Source organism: Mustela lutreola, chromosome 5, assembly GCF_030435805.1.
Source record: "Mustela lutreola isolate mMusLut2 chromosome 5, mMusLut2.pri, whole genome shotgun sequence".
Lineage (NCBI taxonomy): Eukaryota > Metazoa > Chordata > Mammalia > Carnivora > Mustelidae > Mustela > Mustela lutreola.
Window position 1 is genome coordinate 45,022,143 of NC_081294.1, and position 21,863 is coordinate 45,044,005.

At 42.4% G+C, this 21,863-nt stretch overlaps 1 protein-coding gene across 3 annotated transcripts in view; it reads left to right on the top strand.

Annotated features, from left to right (window-relative positions):
• The window catches only part of GRIA1 (glutamate ionotropic receptor AMPA type subunit 1), a 306,080-nt gene that overhangs the window by 3,799 nt on the left and 280,418 nt on the right, over window positions 1-21,863 (top strand). The gene's annotated exons all lie outside the window — the stretch shown is intronic.

Genomic DNA, 21,863 nt, shown 5'->3' on the forward strand with positions numbered 1-21,863 from the left:
CTTTAGAAAATGGGACTGCTTTTTCACTGTCAGCTAACTTTAAATGCCAGGACGATGGGTGCTTGGGTTGACTGCCTCTTCCCTACCTTGCAGAGGTTTTCTTCTTCAGCTGAGAGAGTTTCACACATAAGAAACTTCGGAGAGATGGAGAATTAAAGATAAGGACTTGGGAAATGCGGTTTAAAACGCTTACACCTCTCCTGTGCACAAGTTAAAAGGAGAAAATATACCCGTAGCTGATTAGAAAGGATATGTGACAAGTTGTCTATCTGGTTCCCCACTTTGGGAAATGACCTGAACTTTTGTAAAGTTGGCGCCTTGATTACTTCCAAAATGCTTTGAAGTGACTGATGCTTAAGACATAGTTTGTTGGATGGCCTCTGAGAGATGATCTCAAGAAGGAGAAGGAAGAGAGAAGTCTCTGACATATGAATTGAATGCATAGGAAAATGTGGGCAACAAATACCATTTTGAGTTTTTCTCACAACTAGGACTGAAAAGGAGACCTGTGTGGTTCCATGATTACAATTTGATGACAGATGGTGGCATAAAAATTAATCAGTAGAGACATTTTCCCTTCAGGGATTAAACTCAAGTAGGAATTTCTGGCATGGAGGTGTGAGCTGAATGGCCAAGAACAACTGGCGACCCAAATCTGGGTTAAACTGGTTAAATAGGCTTTGTGTGCCCCTATGGACTTGGTGACTCCTACTGAGCTTTGCACAAAGACATAGATCACATTTCCTTCACCTCTTTCCCACATTCCCCCACGGTGGGCTCTCAGTGGTTGAACTGCATGGAAAGCTCATATGGAGAATTTGGAATTCTCCCTATTCCTAAGACCACCCACAAGATAATGTTCATACAAAGTCCCAAGAATTATGATTATACCAGATACCACTTATTGAGGATTTACTGTGTGTTAAGAACTATGGTAAGTATTTTAGAGACAATTATATTAGCATTTATTATCACTTATTGAGCACCACAATGGCCCCTGCAATGCACTATTTTTCATGTGTTAGCTGATTTAATCCCCACAGGCACCGGAGGGGGCACTATGTTACCTTCTTTTTAGGAAACTGAGGCTGCACCAAGTTACATAACTTGCCCAGGGTTGCCCAGGAAGTAAATGGTGGTCCTGTAACGCCCACATTCCATGTTCCTGGCACTGTGACAGGTACACTGTTCTTTATGGTAGCCTGATCAATCTGCTTAGATTACCCAAGAAGGAAAAGGAAGTTTTCGGAGACTTTTAAGGCAGTGGCTTGATCAAGCACTTAAGGAGAGAACCTTATAGTGCTTCGAATTATAGCTGTGATTTTACACAGGAGTGACCCATTGAATAAATAAAATAGCAGTTTTGCATTTTGGTAACACTGAGGTTGAAAATTTTATCTACTGTGTTATTCACTATCCTTTAAAAAAAGCTGGAGTTTAATTGTGAGGTATGTGTTCTGTGAAACCATCTCCCTGGAAAGCTGAATAATGTTGAGGAGGTAACCTTCCTTCCTTTTGATACAGCTTAGAGTAAAGCCTTTGAAAGGAGGATTTGGGTGTGGGCATCAACATATCTAAAACCCGCCTATAATTATGCATAATATTTTGCCCTTATATGCATATGCTAATTTGTTTACTGAGGAGAGGCTCCACAGCTTCTGTCATACTCCATAGCTTTTGTCATCTCTCAAAGGGGCCCCTTACTCCAGAAGGATTACTTGCTTAAGGAATCAGGAAAAATAAGTGGCTGGTGTGTGCATTCACTTATAGTGCTGAGAATGGTCTACAGCAGAGTTTGGTAGAATGAGATGTTAACTGCTGTCCTAGTGTCAAGATGTTGACTGGCAGGACAAGATAATAAAAGACAGAAAAAAAAAGAGGAGGAAATGTTCTAAAGCCAAAGGTGGTGCTTCTGTATTGTTATCTTAACTACCTAACACTTGATCTCTAATAGGGTTGTTGGCCATTTACTGGGGAGATTGAAATAGGATACACATCCTATTTCATGTCATCCATGGTGGTTAGTGAACCTGGAGTGAAGAGATCTAGGTTCTTAAACTTGATTCCTGCCATGTACCGTTGCACAGGTTTCTATTAATTTGGCCATCCTTTAAATGTTTCTTCAATACTCTGAACTGAGATGGACCCTGGGAAAAGAAATGATAAAAGGCCCTTGCTTTCAAGTAGCTTGGTGCAGTGGGTAATGTTGCTGTGGGGATTGTATGAGAAGCAATAATGCTGTCTTGTGCTTAGCTCTCTATTTTTTCCCTTTAGCTCCAAGATCAGAGCCAGTACTAGGCAATTTGCATGGCAGTGCTGGCATTGTAATTCCCAGCCTGCCTGGAAGATTCTCTGTTAACTTTTATAGGAGCGCAGGAAACCTTCTGGAGCTATGTTCCCTATGGTCTTTTGATTTGGGAAAACTGTACATCTGTCCTGATTGGAATTAAGTAAAACATGTCAGAGGAAGTAGACAGGTTTTCACTAATTAATCATTTATGAAAAACCAAGAAAAACATCTTATTGAGGTGAAATCTGAATCTGGTGAAATTTTGAAATCTGGACTAGTAGTTAAATTAAGTGCCTCAGTTTTACCTCCAGAAAATAACTAAATACTTGGTTTTTTTGAATTTTATTTATTTATTTATTTATTTGAGAGTGTGCATAGGGCGGAGGGGCAGAGTAAGAGAGGGAGAGAGAATCTCAAACAGACTCCCTGCTGATCATGGAGCCCTACCGAGGGCTTGATCCGAGGACTCTGAGATCATGACCTGAAATCAAGAGTAGGACGCCCAATTGACTGAACCAACCCGGCGCCGCCCTAAGTATTTGTTTTTAGTAATGTTTGCTGTCATTTGGTTCTTTTCCTGCCCATTTTGCTATTCACTATCCCTCCACCAGAGGGTAGAGAAGGGAAGGGAGAGGAAGTGTAAGGAGAACTATTCCTGCTGGAAATGTTGGCATGAGAGGATTACAAAGGGAAAATGATGCTTGTATGGTAGGGGATGAGGGGAACATGGAAGAGGAGCACTGCTAACACCAGTGGCCAGATGAGAGTTTTGTATGTTCTTTGCATTCGAGCCTTCTTGCTTTCCTTGTCCGCCGTCATTAAGGGATAATAAAGTCACTGAATCAGCAAATGCCTTACATTTTCCTCTCAGCACTCATCCAAGCCTAGAGGGGCAGGAGTTGAGGAGACTGTCCATAGAGACTGTAGTTAACTGACCAGCTATTCAGTTTAGCTTGGTGCCTTTGTATAGATATAGGTATAGATAAAGGGAGAGATGAGATGCAGATTGGGGTTCGTATTGGATGTCTAAGGAGCAGTCCACAACTTAATTCTTACCTTTCCATTCATTCATGCTGCACATATACACTGAATGCCTAACTTCATGCCCAGTACTGTCCCAGTGCTAGGGATATAATGGCCAACAAAGAAGACACAGTCTTTTTCCTAGTGGGGGTTACAATTTTAGCCAAGAAGACCTCAATCTTCAGTGCATAGAAAATTCAACCAGGGAGCCTATTTAAAGCAAGACTTGGAGATGGATTCTGGACCTCTGAGTAAGAATATTCAAGAGCCAACACTGGGGGGATTCCATAGTAGTTAGTATGGGGATCACACTTTGAGAAACTCTTTAATCTAAAAAGCTTTCCATTCCCTTAGCACATGTGTTTGAGCCCTTAATCAAGCCCAGACATGGTGTTAAGCACTAGAAGTACAGGCAAAAGTAAGACATGTTCCCTGCCCTGTAGGATTTTATCCCTAGTGAGGCCGACTGTCCTGTAAAAAGAAAATTACAATGTCGTATTGGAGTAACAATTTGTAGGGAGTGTTGGAGATGCCCTGAGGAGTGGATGTGGCCTCCCAGAGGGTGGTGGCAGAATTGAGTCTCAGTGATAAATAGCAGCTTTCCAGGAAGACAAGGTAAGGGGGGCAAAAAGAGGGTGAGGCAAGTGTGTTCTGGCAGAGGAAATGACAAGTACAAAGGTCAAGGGGATAACTTTACTGTACTACTCTCTTGCTCTGGCCTCTTGTGGAAGTCCAGGCTGGGCCTCTCATCCATTTATCTAATACTGCAGAAGGGGTCACCTAATGGCCATCTGTAAGCAGGTACAGCACAATATTTAAAAATCATGGAATTTCACATCAGAATTTGGGTATCTTAGGTCTTTTTGATATTTTAAAAGATGTGGCAGTTTTGGATCTCACATCTATATAGCCCCAATTTGCCAGGATAGAGGTGGGAGTACTCCATCGAGATGGTTACTTTCCCAACCAGCCCATTTCTCTCATTTTATTTAGCTTGCCTGTCCCTTGGAAGCACTCTGCTTTCAAGGCCTAGTTGGTTTGTCCTATATTGTTGCCTTGATGTGTGTCTATAAGTCAACTTCACCACCAGAATGTGAAACACTGTCCAGAAAGGTCATGTATATCTATGGTTCAGTGTTGCTGACAACACCCAGCAAAGGGCTGTACCCCTAATACAAATGAACCAACATCTCCAGAAGCCAAGGAATCACACAGCACAAAGATGCTCAGAGCTAGAGCGCCTGGGTGGGTCAGTTGGTTAAGCCTCCAAGTCTTGGTTTCTGCTCAGGTCATGGTGTCAGGGTTGTGGGATCAAGCCCCACATTGGATGCATTGGATTCCACACTCAGCATGGGGTCTGCTGGAGATTCTTTCCTTCCCCATTCCCCCTGCACACTCCTACTCATGCTCATTTGCTGTCTCTGTCTCAAATAAATAAATAAAATCTTAAAAAAAAAAGCAAAACAAGATGCTGAGAGCCTATGTGGCAGTCAGGTGGAGGCTAATTGCCTAACTATAATGGGTTTCCCTCTGTTATAGACCCACTCACGAAGCCCAAGGGGGATCTAGCCAGACTTCAGGCATGGATAGCAGACAGATGGCATCTTAGCTCTTGCCTAAGAGTCCCTCATCATTTTAGAGTTGCAGGCTAATAGTTCAGTGAATTTAAAATGCACAGTGCTTTTTGAAAAATGGCATAAAAATCTAGATTTCTGGCTTCTCTAAAAAACTTAGGGCATCAGGCAGCCCTGGACCTACATTCCTGCTCAGCTTCTCTTGTCTAGAGTTGAGAAGTGCCGTCCTCTTTCTTTTTTCTTTCCTTTAAGATTTTATTTATTTATTTATTTATTTATTTATTTTTGAGAGAGAGAGAGAGAGAGAGAGAGGAGCAGGGGGAGGGGCAGAGAGAGAGGGACAAGCATACTCCCCCCTGAGCAGGGAGCTCTACCTGGGGCTCTATCCCAGGACTCTGAGATCATGACCTGAGCTGAAGTCAGATGCTTAACTGACTAAGCCACGCAGGTGCCCCAGTGCTGTCCTCCTTAGGCATAAGGCATAAACTCTCAACTTCACCAAAGTCTTCAGTACTCCCTGTTGTACATGTGGTCAGTGTAACAAAATTATACTGCTTCCCAGGCATGGAAGCAAGCCAGTCTGCTCACACCTAATTTATATCCTTCAGTACATGTCATTTCATTATTTCATTCCAATCATATCTCTTCTTCACTCTATAACTAATAGTGGAGGACACAAAAGGTATGTAACTTCTGTTCTCAAAAAAATCTGTATGTAGTAATGAAGAGAATAGAGGGCTGGTTCTAGGTAAACAAAGATGATCTCAGAGACCTACCATGTGACAGACCCTTCACATAGATTGTCCTTGAGTTTTATAACAATCCTGAAAAATCATTAGCCCCATTTTGTATATGATGCTCTGGAGACTGAGTCAAGTAAGGGCCTTCCCCGTATTCTAGAGTGGAGAAGGACTGAGCCAGTATTTGTAGTCAGCTTTCGGGACTCCAAAACTCAGTGGGCTTTCTCCCTTGCAAAATGCATGACTCTAGGGACACAGAAAAGAAAAAGAGCAGTAAGAGAGTCCAACACAAGAAGTGCCCCCAGTGAAGTTTATGATTCAGGGTTAAGAGCTAAGTCTTCTGAGGCAGAGCATGGCTGTGCATAATAAGCAAGACTCCTGGGGAGGTTGAGGCGGCCCTGAAAGGTGGAGCATGTGTTTGTGGTTGGGAGGTGCAGAGTTCAGAGTCGGTCTCCTGCATCCACCCTGTGCTCTTGGTTAAAGTGCAGATGTCCGCCTATCTCCCGCTGATGTTACAAATCTGAGTGTGGCTTTTTCATCTTCACCCATGCCTTGACTTTAAGACATGTAGTCATCAACATGTGTCTGTTTTTCACTCTGGGTTTTTAAAAAAAGTAATATTGATAACACAAGCTTCTTGGTGTCAAGGTTTATGAACATTGCTTCTTCTGACTACATTGAAGACTCTGCTGAGATCAGTGAGACTACTGCTCTCTCAGACACTCAAGATAAATGGTTAAGATTCATTCATTTGTTCATTCCTTCAAAACATCGTCATTGCCCTCCATGAGCCTATGTGCCATTACTGCCCCCTCCCACACCCTAGCAGACAGCAGTCATTGACTACACCATTCTTTCCCAATGAATATAGACATGGCCTAAAATTATTTTTCTCTTTTCTTTCTTTGTCCTTCCTTTCTTCCACCCTCCCTCCTGCTTGCTTGCTTCTTCCTTCCTTCTTCCCTTCCTCTCCTCTCTTCTCCCCTTTTCTCCTCTCCTCTCCCCTCCCCTGCCCTTTCCTTTCTTTTCTTTTTTCTTTCTCATCATAGCATTCCAGGCAGCTACTTCAAATTGCTCAGAGTCGAAGTTGATGCAAAAGATAAAAATCCATTCACCACTACAAGACATCACACTAGGAATAGAGGAAAATAAAATGCATTAGGCATTGATTCTCTCCTCAAGGTGCTCAGGTTCTTAAAGGGGAAATAGGCATGCACAAAACACCTGATATAATGGAGAGGTTTTCTCTCTCTTTCTTTCCTCATATCTCCCCCACCCCGCACCCCGCCCAAAAAACACACCAAGTTTTAAGCAGCGAAAAGTATGTGAATTGGGATTTGAAGACATGGGTTCAAATTCTGGACTATCTATCCCTAGGAAACATTCCTGTGTGTGACTTTGGAAAAGCACCACCGCCCCAACCTTATTTATAGAATAAAGCTCTTATCATTTCTGAGAGTCCCTCTAGGGCTGTATTTCTATGGTGAGAGTGTATGAAAACTCAGGGACAAACTGTTTAGAAAAGAAGCTCTTCTATCAGCCACTAGTTCAACTGAGAATCTAAGGAAAGCTCTGAACTTACCCCCAGCACATTACACATCCAGGCTACATTTTGTAAACCAGGGCAAGAGTACTAAGCCTCCCATGGGTCTCAGGTGCATTCATTCAATATTCAACAAGTATTTATGGAGCGCTTACTACCGTGAACGAAAACAGAAGGCAGCCCTGTGCTCATGCAGCTTACCAGCTAGTGAGAGATGGAGATATTGCCAAATGATTGTACAGACGGGTGTATCATCATAGACTGTGATAAAGAAGGGGCCATGATTCAATGGAAGCATAGTACAAAGGAATCAGCTCTGGGCAGAAGGATGAATAGGTGTTTGAGCCGAGAACTAAAGGCTTTTAGCGATGTGGTACTTGGAAAAGAAGGCATATTCTAGAAGCTTCCTGAGCAGAAGCATGAGAGGAAGGGAAATGAAGGGTGTGGGGGGCTGGAAAGGATGGCAAGGGTGAGGCCTTGTGGGCCCTGTTACAGATTTTGATTTTTAGCCTAAGAGCTGTGGGAAACCCACTGAAGGGTTTCAAGCAGAGAAGTGTCATGTTCAGATTTCTGTTTTCTCACCAGGAATCAGATGCTCGAGAGCACTTTGCCACTTTCATGTTCCCTGAAGACTTTCTGCTTATGTAGCAATGATCTTTGTGCCTTTACTCCTGTTGCCAATTTGGGATAAAGTCTGGCAGATGGGCAGAGGGCTGGGGACAGACGCTGGGGGGAAGGGAAAGCTGATGACTGGGTGTAGGGGTAAGTTGTCATGTGTGCTCTGTGGTGTGCTCGTGGGTGTGCTCATGGGAACTGGAGGCTGATCCAGCACAGGGCTGGTAAGCTTGGGCTTGCAAGTGAGGAGTCAGCTGGAGTCCCCACTTACTTCATCAGCAGGAACCTTGATGTGCAGTCAAACCGGCAGTTCAATGCTGTTTCCTCCACTTGCAGCTACAAACCTTTCCTTCCCTGTTCCCCTGTTGAAATTCTGTCCTTCTGGTTAGTCCTAGCCCTTGTATCACCTTCTCCAGGAAGCCTTCCTTGCTTTCCCATGTTCACACCCACCTCCTCTGCCCCTTGGTCCTTTGTATCTTCCCCAGATCAGTGGTCCCAGGTAGCACTGGGTTTTAGTCCCCAGGACCCTTGTCTTATCTGACTAAACAACTTGAGAGCAGTGGCTGCATTTTCTTGAGCTCCCTATCACAGTGTCCACCAAAGAACAGCATTCAGCAATGCTAGTTGAATGGATGAATGAATGAATGAACAAATGAATGCATAGCTGTGTATTACGTAACATGGGGGCAGTGATGAGAAAAATCCTGAACTACTGCCATTTATGGGGGTTGTGCTTTAATATTATGAGTTTTGAGAGTTTCAATAGGCTGCATTGTAAATTCCTGTGGAAGGCTGTTAAAACTAGAAAGTGTTGCTAGAAAGTGATAGTTGTAAGCCGAATCAAAAGCTCAATCTGGCTCTTTTTGGACTATTGTCAGAAAGGGTCCTAGATAAGATATAAGACTCCACTTTCTAGATCAAGGATTTCTGGTTCAAGGCCTGCTGTGCCACTGAGGCCTTGTATGGTTTGGATAAGTCAATTCTGTTTCTCCAAAACCTCAGTTTCTTTCCAGTGAAGGAAATAATTCTCTCAAGGACATGTGGTTATTATGAGAAGGACCAAATGATAGCTGATTTCAAATCAACTTTCCACTCCATGCAATGCCATTAGATAGCTCCTTTCATTCTCCATTTTCGCCAGGTGAGAAACCTGAGTTCTCAGAGGGGGTGGGGGTGGGAGGAACGATGGCCTCTGTGTATCTGGTTCTATCCCTAGACATCTACAAGCTGAGAGGGCTTTCCTGGTTCCACTGGTAGCTGTGTCTGCTGCTGTTGTAGACCTGTAGGTTCAATCCCCTGGCAGCAGCTCTGCTCCCCTGCTATCAGGGCTTGCTGCTTTGGTCACACGGCCCTCTGTGTTTTCAAGTGGCCTGTGCTGCTCCATGGCACCTGCAATCAGGGTGCGCTGTGCACTGAGGATCCTGGACAGCTCTTCCCACTCTGACGGCTCTTGTGACTTTAGTGTGTCACAGCTTGCTGTCCAAAGAGCACATGGAAGACCAAGGTCATGGGAGGTTCAGATCACAGAGGATGCAGGCCAAATTGGGGTTAATGAGGCAGTTGGAGGCTAATGAATCTGATACCCAATGGCTAAGGTTGTTTCTGTGTGTGCATGATGTAGAATCTCTAGGATGGGAATAAACTGTTTAAGAACAGCATTTATTTTGTGTACAAAAGTGATATGTGTATTGTAGAAAACCATGGGGATATAGACACCAAACAAAATAAAATTTGTGTAATTACAGTACTAAGGATAAACTTCCCATCTCTCTTCTGAACATATCAACTTAAAAATTAAGAATAGATTGGTATTACTATCTTACAACATGATTTTTTTTATCCAGTGTTACATATGCTACTTTGAATATTATACATTTATTTTTAATGTCTTTCTAAAAGCATAATGTACGTATGTACAACTTACATATCTACAATTTATTTCATTTGTCTCCTTTTATTGAATGTCTAGCTTATTTCCAAATAATTTCCTACAAACAATGCTATGATGGTCATCCCAATAAAAGTTTAATCATTTGTATGTATTATTCTGATTTTAAGAGCATTATAGACCACTAGGACAATTTCTAATGAGATTTAATAGAATAGTTAGTATATACAGAACTTGAAATAATTTGTTCAGCATTTGTATTGACTTGTTGTATGGCTTTGAGAAATCTTTGTGCCCACTTTTGTTTCCAGATGTATAATATGGGGTTATAATACCAGATTCTCAGGGCTATTAGAGTAATGTCATTACTCCTAAGAAAGAGCTTTAAAAACTGAGAAGTGCAGGGTAATATAATTAACTAGGCTTCTTATCTATTAACATAAATGCACCACAAGTATAAAGTGACTAATTAATCCTTAGTGTTTTCCTAGGAGGGTGGTCATTATCTATGAATGAATCTATTTTGTGGATGGGAAAAACTGAAGCCTCAAGGAAGCGAGTTTACCTGGGGTCCAAATATGCAACAATGCAAAATCTGAAAGTATGTCTTCTCACTTATTATTCAGTCCCCCAGATTGGACTAAATATGTGGGCCAATGTCTTTTGCTTGAGAAGTTACTGCTTCTAGGGAGAAAGGGCAATCCCATTTGGGCGGTGAGCAATCAAGACTCTTGGTGGCAAGTGACAGAAACCTAACCAATGGATAGTTTTGATTTTGTATACAGGTAGATTCAGGGGCTTGAATAATGAATGTCATGAGGAATGAGATATACCCCCTGAATTTTAATTCAGCTTTTCACTAAATCGGCTTTATTCTCAGATCTATCTATCCTTAATATATGCCAGATCCCAATTGTCAGATCCCCGCACAATTAGCCTTTACCTGCCCATTTGAAGATCCACTGGAAAGGGAACTTCTCTTTTTCCCATCCATTACCCTCAGAAAAAATCCTGGGCCTGATGTCATTGAATAATGTGACACGGTGACCAGGATATTGTTATCTTTTGGTTGGTCTAGGTCAAGTCACATGTTCATTCTTAAAGCTTGGGGTGGTAAGAAGGACCAGGTGGATTATTAGTTTCAGTCAGCCCCTACACCTGACTATAGGGACAGTGGGAAGGATTAATTCCCCAAAGGAAATCAGTGTACTATTCCTTAGTAGGCAAAATAATAATAATAATAATAATAATAATAATAATAATAATAAATTTTTAAAAATCCAGATGTTTTCCTTTGGTACCTTTCCGCAGAAAGAAAAATTTGGAGAAGCTGGGAATAGACAAAGTGTTGATATGCTGAGACACAAAAGAGCCACCAATGAGAGAGGAGCATACAATGGATGCTGGTGGGTAAGGCAAGATCAGAAGTCAGTGTAGGCAAAAGGTTTGAAATCCAGGCAGATTCATGAATTAAAGCTGAGGAGATTTTGATAATCCCTCCTGAGCTAGGAGCTCAGGAGTTCATGGAACAATTTTTGGAATGTGTAGTCCACCCAAAATGGTGTGGCTGGGTGGGGGTGTCTTTTCAGATTACTCTTTGACATTCAGATTACTCTTTGACAAAATGTTGGAGCTTTTCCCTAAGATACCTGGTGATTTTGAGACACCCATACTCTTTCCCAGTGACCAAGACATTTCCTGCTCTATCAGACATTCAAGCTATTGTGCACAAACTCTTTAACAGTCCTGGTAGGAATCTTGGCTGCAAATCTGATGAGCCCACACCACCAGATGGTAGGTTCTTCTAATTGGTTCCATCCCTCCTAGTTTTTGGCAGGAATGAAGGCTTTCCTATGCCTGAAGAGGGGGACAGAGAGAGCCAGGATGAAATGAAGGAGGTTTTAACCTCTGTTAAACAGGCAGAGTTCTTAAGCTAGTTTCTGTTCAGGATGATATGGTTCTTTCTTGTCAGGTCATGGATTCACAGTAGACTGAAATTCTAAAACTAATGTGATGAGACACAGGATTATAAGGATTAGAAAGTGCTTTGCTTAGCTAGAAAGGTCAGCTTATCTAGGGGAGGGATTTCACATATTCAGTTATTGATATTTAGGGACCATTGTGATAGATTCAGTTATTATTTGATAATTATTCATCTCTTCCCCCAAACTCTTTGGGAAGAGTATATCTCCCTGCTCCATTAATTTTATGTTTGGTCATGTGACTGGCTTTTACAAGTAGGATATTGTTAGGCAAGTTTCAAGCAGAAGCCATGGGGTGGGGGAACCACATGCCTCAGAGAGTCTGCTGGTCCCAGAAGAAAGAAAACTACAAAACACAGAGGTGCTGTAGTCAACGCACAAGCTAAAGTCTGAAGTGGAGCTGTCCCAGCTGACCTGCAGACCTGTGAACGTGCTAGTAAATGCTTATTGTTATATACATTAAGTTTGGGGATGCTTTGTTATGTAGCAATATCTGACCAGTACAAGCAACCACTGTATGTTCCACATCCACATGTTACTAGGCACTGAGGGAACACTGCATAATGATAGATACAGTCCTGGTCTCCATGAGGCATAGGTTCTATAGGGACATAGGCAGTAAGTACATTAACAAATAAGAAGAATAATAGAAATTGTTACTATGGGTATAAAGAAAATAGAATGTGGTGACAAATCTCTATGGTAGAAGAGAATACCCACTTTAACTGGTCAAGGAAGACCTCTCTAAAGGAGGTGACTTCTGAGCTCAAATATGAAAGTTAGAAATGAGACAGCTGGACAAGGTATGACACCCTGTGGAATGTGAAAAACCAGCCACGTGGGCAAGTTAAATTGAGAATCCTGGTCGAGGCAGTGGAGAATGAGGGACCCTGAAAACATTCCTTGCAAATTGGGTCACTCAGTTGTTCTCAGGCAGATGCTGGTTTCTCTGCACCACATTATATACGCAAGTCAAGGGCTGACAATGGGGCACTTGCTACCATGGCAAGAGAGCCACAGGCTGTGGAAGCCACTGAGCATAAAAGCAGCAGATAGTAAGGTTCCCAGGGCATTCCTACCAGAGAGGTCATGGAATTGCCTATCCTTTCTGTCTTGGTTCCAGAATAGTGATTATTGCTGTTGCTTCTAAGGATGATAGGAGGGTGTGTGTGTGTGTGTGTGTGTGTGTTCTTTCACAGGGGAGAGAAACGAACTAGATGGTTTCTAGATCCTTTCCAAGTCTGTGATTATAAAACTTAAGGATTCTGAGATTTAAATTATGTGTGAAGGAAATGTTAAATCGAAGTACTTCATCTTAGCTTGGTGCCAAACTCCATTTGTTAATTGAGGTGGTTAATTAGGGCAGAGTCTCTCTCGAGCAAGCAGGATAAGCTCCAGCCATCCCAAACCTATCCAGTAAAGCCTATGGAGTTGCCACAGCTACAAGGGAGGGCAGAAAACACCTAACGTGAGCCCTCCATTTAATCTGTACTCCAGACACTAAAAAGCAGGAGTCTTTGGGGATGGGAGCTCATAAAGGCCCAAGTGAAGTCTAGAAACCAGGTATTTATTAACTTTGGAAAAATTACTTAAGCTGTACTTACTGTCTTTTCTTTCTTGCTCCAAGATCATTCTGAATACGTTCAAATATGGTTTCTGCTCTGACTATTCTGATGAACCAGGTCCTCTAGGGTTATTATGTATTCTTATCAACCCTTCCAGCTGTATTATGTTTTTGTTTGTGAGAACTGAACACCAATGGGAATCTTCACAGCTCTCCTTAAGACCTTAGCTTTGTGATGCTGTGTTCTCCCCACCAGCACCGCTGGGGCTCTCTCTGATCTCTTCTGCTCCTTTTTTAGCCTCTACGTTTTGGGTTCAGTATATCAAAAATATAACTTGGCATCTCTTCTGCCAAACCCATTGCTCTTCCCTCACTTTAGTTCTCTTGAGTTACTCAAGCTCAAAATGTCAGTGTCTGACTCCTCCAGACTGTCCTCTCTCCATCCAGTACACGTGATGTGCTGTTTTGGCCACCACTATGACTCTAGACTCTGCCCACATTTTTTTTTCTTTTCTCATCAGATTCTGTCTTTAGCTTTCTAAATAGTCTCTCTGTGCTATGATCCACTTGCCACGCAGCAGGGAGATCAATGTCTTGAAGACTGTTTCTAATAGTGAAACTTCTCTGTCGTAAAAAAAATTGTCGATGGCTTCCCATCTTGTTTTAAGTTCAAACTGAGCCCAGAATATGAGTCTTTCAATAACACGGTCTCAGTTTGCCTACCTTGGAAAACTTATCTAACAGTCTACACTCTATGTTCCAGCCAATGTACCCTACCCAGTGTTGCCACAAACATGCCTCTCAGTCTCTCAATGCTCTGCTTTTGTTCATGCTTATGCTTCCACCTAGCAATGACCTTCCCACCAACTGAGAATACTTCATTTATTTATTCAACTAGTATTTTCTGAACACCACTCTTTATTAGACCCCGGGGATGTGGCAGGGAGAAAAAAAAAAGCAAAATCCTTGGACTCTTGGGGGTTACATTCTGATGAACAAATAAATAAATGTAATGATTTCATATAGTTGGTTAATGCCACAAACATAGCCGAACAGAGTCATGGAACAGACAGTCGGCTACAGAGCTAATTTAAGTAGGTGGTCAGGGTAGGCGTCTCTGAAGGACTGATGTTTTAACTGTGCCTTATAACTAATGAAACTTCCTGTGATGATGGGAGGTGTTCTATCTCCATGCTGTCAGGTATGATAGCCACTAGCCAGATGTGCCTGTTGAACATTTGGAATGTGGCTAGTATGACTAAGGAACTAAATCTTTAATGTTATTTTAGTTAATTTAAATTTAAATAGCCACATGTGGGTAATGGCTATGAGATGAGTACAGACTTCAGCACTAGAACTTTCTAGACATAAAAAGTAGTAAGTGTAAAGGCTTTAAAGTAAGAGTGAGTTTGCAGATTCAAAGAACAAAAAGATCCGTGGGCTAAAGCATACTAGAAAAGAGTTTAACAGGCTATTTTGTAGGACACCTATAAGAAATTGAGATTGATTTTAAATAATAAAAATTACTAGTGGGGTTTAACCTTAGGAGTAAGTGCATGATATGATTTTATATTTTTAAAAGTTGTTCCTTTCTAGAGAAGGGGAAATTGATAAACTGACATGAAAGTGGTGTGTATCAGTAAGTTATTGCTGCATAACAAATAACATCAAAATCCTAGTCACTTATACTAAACCTTTAAAAAACAACAACAATATTCTTCAGATTGACTATGAATCACGTGTTCTAGGCTGGTAAGGCTGAACTCCAGGAGGCTTTAGACCTGTCTTGTGTGTCTTTGTTTTGGGAGTGGGGGTGAAGGGGTAGCAGCTACCAAAAAAACCCCACAAAAAAAAAACAAAAAAACACCTGATTCTTGTGGAGGGTCACTGGAGCACAAGAAGCTAAGCCTTATCATGCAAGTATAATTAAAATCTCTGCTTGTGTCAAATCATTTGTTATTCCATCATTTCAAGCAATGCATTTGGCCAAACCTAACACTCTTGGGGCAGAAAAATATACTCTACCATCTAAGAGGGATTATAAGTTACATGGCAAAGGATGTGGATATGCAGTTCTATAGTAATAACCCAGTGCACCACAGAAGGGCCAGAGGGAGAATAGCTAAGAGGCTTCTGTGACAGTCTACATGACAGATGATGGTAGTTTGAATCAAGGTTTAGCAGACGAAAAGAGGTAGATTTGTAATTTATTTTAAAGGTGTTAACAACAGTTCTTGGTGATGGACTGAATGTACAGTATACTGTAAGGAAACTAGATCTGTCTTTCCCTCTCTTTTTCTTTCTTCTTTTCTTCCTTCCTTCCTTTATTTTCTTTCCTTCCTTCCTTCCTTCCTTCCTTCCTTCCTTCCTTCCTTCCTGAGATAGTGAGAGAGCCAACACATACCTGTGTATGAGCTGGGGGAAGGGGCAGAGGAAGAGGGAAAATGAGAATCTTAAGCATGTTGCATGCCCAGTGTGGAGCCTGATACAGGACTTGATCCTACTACCCTGAGATCATGATCTTAGCCAAAATCAAGAATCAGACACAACCAAATGAGCCACCCAGGGGCCCGCAGATCTACTTTCTAAGGTGCTTCTCAAATATGACTACTCTTCTATGAAATTGTTTCTCATTCCTTCAATTATAACTGATCTCTTCTTCCCTTATTTTACTAGCTCCCTTTTTTAATTCTTTTGTACTGCTTTTTTTTTTAAGATTTTATTTATTTATTTGCCAGAGAGAGAGAGCACAGGCAGGCAGAGTGGCAGCAGAGGCAGAGGGAGAAGCAGGCTCCCCACCAAGCACGGAGCCCGATTGGGACTCGATCCCAGGATGCTGGGATCATGATCTGAGCTTAAGGCAGCCGTTTAACCAACTGAGCCACCCAGGCGTCCCTGTTTTGTACTGCTTTTATTGGTCCCTTTGAATTTATACCTTCTCTATATGGGGGAAAAGTCATATCTACTATCAAGACCCTGAGCTCTTTGGTGGGGGTGGGGGCAAGTTTATTTGTATTTGCAAGCCAAATTCTCAGGGTAGCTTTCCAATAAATACTTCCTGTGACCATAAGGAACAAAGACTTGGGATATACTTTTGTAATTTTGAGTCCTGTGTGATCTTTGCAAGTGACTTAACCTGTCAGAGCCTTTGTTTTTTATTTTGTCAAGTGGCAGTAATAATACACTTTTAGAGTTGTTTTAAGGCTTGGAGGAGATAAATGTAGAAAATGCTTAGCATAGGGCCTGGCACAGTAAGTGCCCCCCAAATGGGAGCCATTATTGTTTGTTCAACTTAATAGTGATGACAAGCTTTTTTGGAAATGTCCTTCAGAGTTTTCATCAGAATATCCAGTGTTCTTGTTGCAATGAGGGACATGGAGAATAAAAGTGCTCTGGATAGGATTTTGTAATTTAGTTAGGAAATATCTAGATCTAAAGCTTCTTTGATCTGAAAATGACAGCAACAACAAAACCCCAAAATAGAGCCACTTTGCTACTTGTTTCCTTTTACCATCTGCCAAGATGATTCCTTTTAGTTCTCCAGGTCTTGCTTAGAGTCAGCTGCCTTAAAATAATAAAATAAAATTTAAATCTGGTCCTGCACTTACTTGAGAACAAGAAAGCGAAATACTTTAAATATATAGCTAGTCGCTGCTGTAGTGAAATATAGGGCAATGTTGACGAAAATGTTGGAGGGATGAGCTGCTCTGGGAAACTGAGTTTTAAGATAAAACAGTGGATTAATAAAAACCTGATTTTTTTTTTTTTAAAAACATCTGTAATTTGAGATAGTTTCTGAAATGCACTCTTCTGCCTTCCTGCCTTTGGAAGATGACTGTGTTGATCCTAGTTTAATACTGCCTTGATCACGAGTATCTGATCAGTCCAGGGGCCATTGTGATCATGGACTGTCCAGCACCATAGATGAGAATGGAAGAAATCAACAAAACGGAGCTCATGAACAAAGCAGAGAGTTAACATGGTGAGTCTGAAGATCTAGAGGGAGGTTTCTGGGGACCCTGGAAGATACATTTGAAGAAGTGGGCCAGTTTCAGTCTAGAGAATGCTTTGAAGGCCACAAAAAGGTATTTCAGAGACAGAATAATAAAGTTTCATAGCTGATACACAAAAGGTTTCCTTTTTACATGAATAAAAACAGTTTTATTCAGCATTAACTTAGAATAACTGTCCATCAGAATAAAGTTATCTGATATCAAATGACACAGAAAATCCACATTTCTACATGATAAGACCCCCAAGGGTTAGTTTTTCAAGGGCTTTAGGAACCCGGCTAGTCTGTTTCTTGTTATAACTCTGATGTTCTGAGGCTGCTGGTAGGTGTAGGGTTTGGGGGTGGGCCAGAAATTCAACAATGCTGGATTAAAACAAAGTGGGGAGATTCTATTCTTTTGGATTTTGAAGTCCCTTCTACTGATACGGTTTATTGATTTCTCAGAGGGTGGAAGAGTATGTGTTTCCCAAATACAGCAATACCCCTTTGTAGTGAATTACCTATTAAAATCTTGCAGGACTCAATGCCTAGTCTGGTCCTCTGTTTTACATATGGTGAAGTGAAGGCCTGGAGAGGACAAAGGCCTTTGTCTGCATTGAGTTAGTCTCTGGGTCATGATTCTAACACAGGGCTTCTGACCACCAAGCAAGGCCTTATTCCTCTCTTCCCAGCTTCCTATCAATTTTTGGAGCCAGTTCTCCAAACAGTTTTACCCAGAACAAGGAATTGCCGGTGATTTCAGAAAGAACTGGCAGACTCCAGTGAAGCACTTGCCAAATTGGCCCAGGCCAGCCTTGCTGCTGTGCTCCCTTTTCTCAGCCCTGCAAAGCCAGTTCTGGGTAACTTACGTTTAGGAAGAATATCTAGGAATAACACCCAGCCTCTGCACTACTATTAATAAATAAATAAGTAAGCCATGCAAGTTTTAAAAATTAGGCAAGTTGAAGCAAATTAGTTTTGATGCAACCTGTGAAGTTAGTATCAAAAATAAAAGTCACTGGGGTACCTGGGTGGCTCAGTGCGTTAAGCCTCTGCCTTCAGCTCGGGTCACGATCTTGGGGTCCTGGGATGGAGCCCTGTGTCAGGCTTTCTGCTCGGTGGGGAGCCTGCTTCCCACTCTCTCTCTGCCTGCCTGTGATCTCTCTCTGTCAAATCAATAAGTACAATCTTTAAAAATAAATAAATGAATAAATAAAATTCAGACTTCATACGGAGGTTGACCATGCTGACATATAGTGGAGAGGGTGTCAGGACTAGAGGTGGAGTCTGCCCTAGGCCTTTACCTGATGGAAACAAGTCCATTCTTACAGGTACTATAAAGAAATCCCATAACTGGGCCTATTCCACCATGGGTGATTAGACTTTGGACTCCACAGGCCAGTCACAGGAATGGTGTTGCCATACTTAAAGACCATATTCAGATAGTCAAGGATCTGGAAAGCATTTCCAGTGAGGACTGGTGGGAGGCTGTGAGAAAGTCAGTCTTGGGCTGAATATGGCCCAGTCTTCACCCCTAAACATCTAAATGCCCATTTTTGAAAAAGGATTGTGTTTGTTCTCTGTGGCTTAGGAGGCTAAACAAAGACCAATGAATGGGAGGTTTAGTTTGACAGATCTTGGCTCAGTCTGGCAGAGGCCATTCTAAGAATATGAAAACTGACTAGCAGGGGAGAGGATTCTCTTTTTCTGATTCTGGGCATCTCCCAATCAGCATGGCTACTGGGAGCCTGGCCCCTTTTTCAGAAGCACCTTGCCATCTTCATGCCGATGACCCAGTGCCTGTGGTATCACTTTAAGGAAGTCACTGGTTGGTTTCAGACTTGCCCTTTCTAGCCAATAAAGGCGTATCTTTCTGTGTACAGACTAATTCCATGAACTGATGCTAGACTGCATTGTGTCCCTTCAAAATTCATAGGTTGAATTCCTAACCCCAATGCGATGGTATTTGGAGAATGGGGTCTTTGGAAGAAAATTAGGTCTAGATGAGGTCCATAAAGGTAGGGCCTTCATGAAGAGTTTAGTACCCTTATAAGGAGAGATAGCAGAGAGCTGGGGTGCACCCTCCCCCCCCACGCACGAACACACACATGTGAACACACGTGTGTGCGCACACACACAGACATGGAAATCCATATGAGCACACAGTGTAATGGCAGACATTTGCAAGCCAACAGGAGGGCTCTCACCAGAATCCAATCATGTTGGCCCCCTAATTTCAGAACTCTAGCCTCTAGGACTGTGAAAAAATAAATTTCTGTTTTTTAAGCCACCCAGCCTGGGGTATTTTGTTATGGCAGCCCAAACTGACTAATACATCTGGTAATTGAGGTGTTTCCTCCATAATAAGTGGAAGTACTTCAGTGGTTGACAGGAAGCAAACGGAAGCTTAGGCAAAAGGATTGGGGAGGGGTGCATTGGACAACTAGAGGGATTCTTGTAAACTAGACCTAGGATTTGACAGTTCTGCTGAGGGCTGGCTCTGTGCCCAACCTCCTCCCACTTCTCTTCATCTCACTAGACCAAGAAAATATGCACATCTGCTATCCACAAATACTCTGAATTCCCCCGCCAACGCAGATCCCCAGGAAAACCTAACACAAGCAGAGCAGTGGAGGAGATGCACAGGATATTTGGTGTTTCTCAGGGGGAGGGCTGATTTTTTTCTGACATCTTCTATCTTGGTCTCTTAATTTGTTCATAGCCAGTGAGCCACATGATGGTCCAGGGGAAAGATGGAAATGGGACAGTGGGGCTCAAGCCTCAGCTCTGTCACTGATTAGCCATATTGTCTGGTAACTCACAGATTCTCTCTTTTTCTCAGTTCCCCTCCGTGACCCTGACCACTCTCCCAGCCTCAGTTTTATTCCTGTTCAGCAGAGACCATAGGGAGTAGTGACTGTGAATCCACACTTTAATGTCAGATAGCTCATGAACTCAACATCTGCCTTTTCTCACCTGTGAAACTCTGGGTGAAATTATGTAATAAATCTGAGTTTCAAGTTTATAGCTGTCAAATGGGGTTAATAACATTCCCTATCACCCATGAAAAGAACAGTCCCTTTACATGCACAGAATAAAAAATTGCCTATGAAGCTTTCACTGCACAGCCTATCATGCCAAGTAAACATTAGCTCTCTCTAGCTCCAACACTGTGGAAAAACTTCTGGTACCCCACAAAACACCCAGCTCTAATACACCTCTGGGCCTTGGCTATGCTGGTCTGAGAAACTCCTAGTTGCCTTTTAATCCCCAGTTGAACAGTGAACTCAGGGAAGGGTTTTCTGGCTATGTGGTAGTGAGCCCCACACTCCCAAGGGAGCAGTGCTGTGCCTTCTTCAGCCATTATGACTCACACACCATCATGTTGTGATGAGTTTCTTACAAGACTTCTTCTTACTGGATCTCAGACCTCTCCAGAGCAAGGTCAATGTCTTTTTTAGCCGGGTTTTAAACAAAACTGGCATAGCCTTGATTAGGCATTAAGTATTTCAAGGATGGCCATTGGTTGGTTGAAGGAACCGGTTAATGGTTTATTAGATGAATGGGAATCCACAGTATCCACTTCTGAGACATCAACATGTAACCATTTCTTTTGTTTTCCCATCAGTTTAATAACTATTTATGAGCATATGTCTGTAAGCCTCGTACTTATAGTCTTAGGGTTAAAAGACATGTTCACCATTTATGGGAACCAATCACACGAATCTTATTTGATCCCCACAGCAGCGCTTGCTGTGAAAGAGCAGATGTTGGCCTGATTTTACTGATGAACAAACAAGGGTCCGCCCAGAAAAGTTCAAGTTGATCCTAAAAGGTCACAGAGCATCCGGCAGTGTAAGGATCTGGATTCGAGTCCTCTGTACCCTGCTGACCTGCTGTGTGACCTCGGCTCAAGATCTTCCTTCTCTGGAGTGTGGAGCAGCCTCTGAGGTCCTTTCTACCCCTAGAAGCATGTAAGCTGGAAAGCCTGTCAGCTGGGAAAACAACAAGGCTGACAGCTTCCAGACTGGCCTCCGTGAAGGAGCACTGTGTCTCTACTTTGAACATGTCAAAGCACTTGGGCAGCGTGGGGGAGTATGGTGATGAGGTTGATGGATCCTCTCTGAACTGGCACTTGCAGTGTTCCCATGCCAACTGAAAGGAAGAAAAAAACTGGAAAACAAAAACCAAGCATAAAAAGTGAGCGTGGTCTATCCTGATGAAAAATATCCTACTGATGGCAGTGTTCTGTTATAAAAAGCTAATTAATGGGAACTTCAGGTTGGCGTTAATGGCTGGATCTTAGGATTGGGGATAAAGGGAGAGATTAGGTATAAGAGATGCAGGAACCTGGAGGGAAGCGGGCTCTGGGGTCGACTTCCCTTATTTGTAACCTCCATCCAAGAATGCACTGTCCTCAGCAGCCCCAGAAACCACAAAGGCTCGGAAGAAACCCTCAGCTTTTGTCCTGGTCTTGTCACTTCCACCAGCACCAGGAGGCCCAAAGCAGCAAGACAGCATCTTTCTCTTAATATTCAACTGAATTTGTTTTCAGTTTCCTGCCAACATCCCAGATCCCCAGAGTGCCCGCACGGCTTTATTTTGTCATCTGCTGCCTGATGACTGCTGTTCTGCTAATGTCCCTCCCCCCGT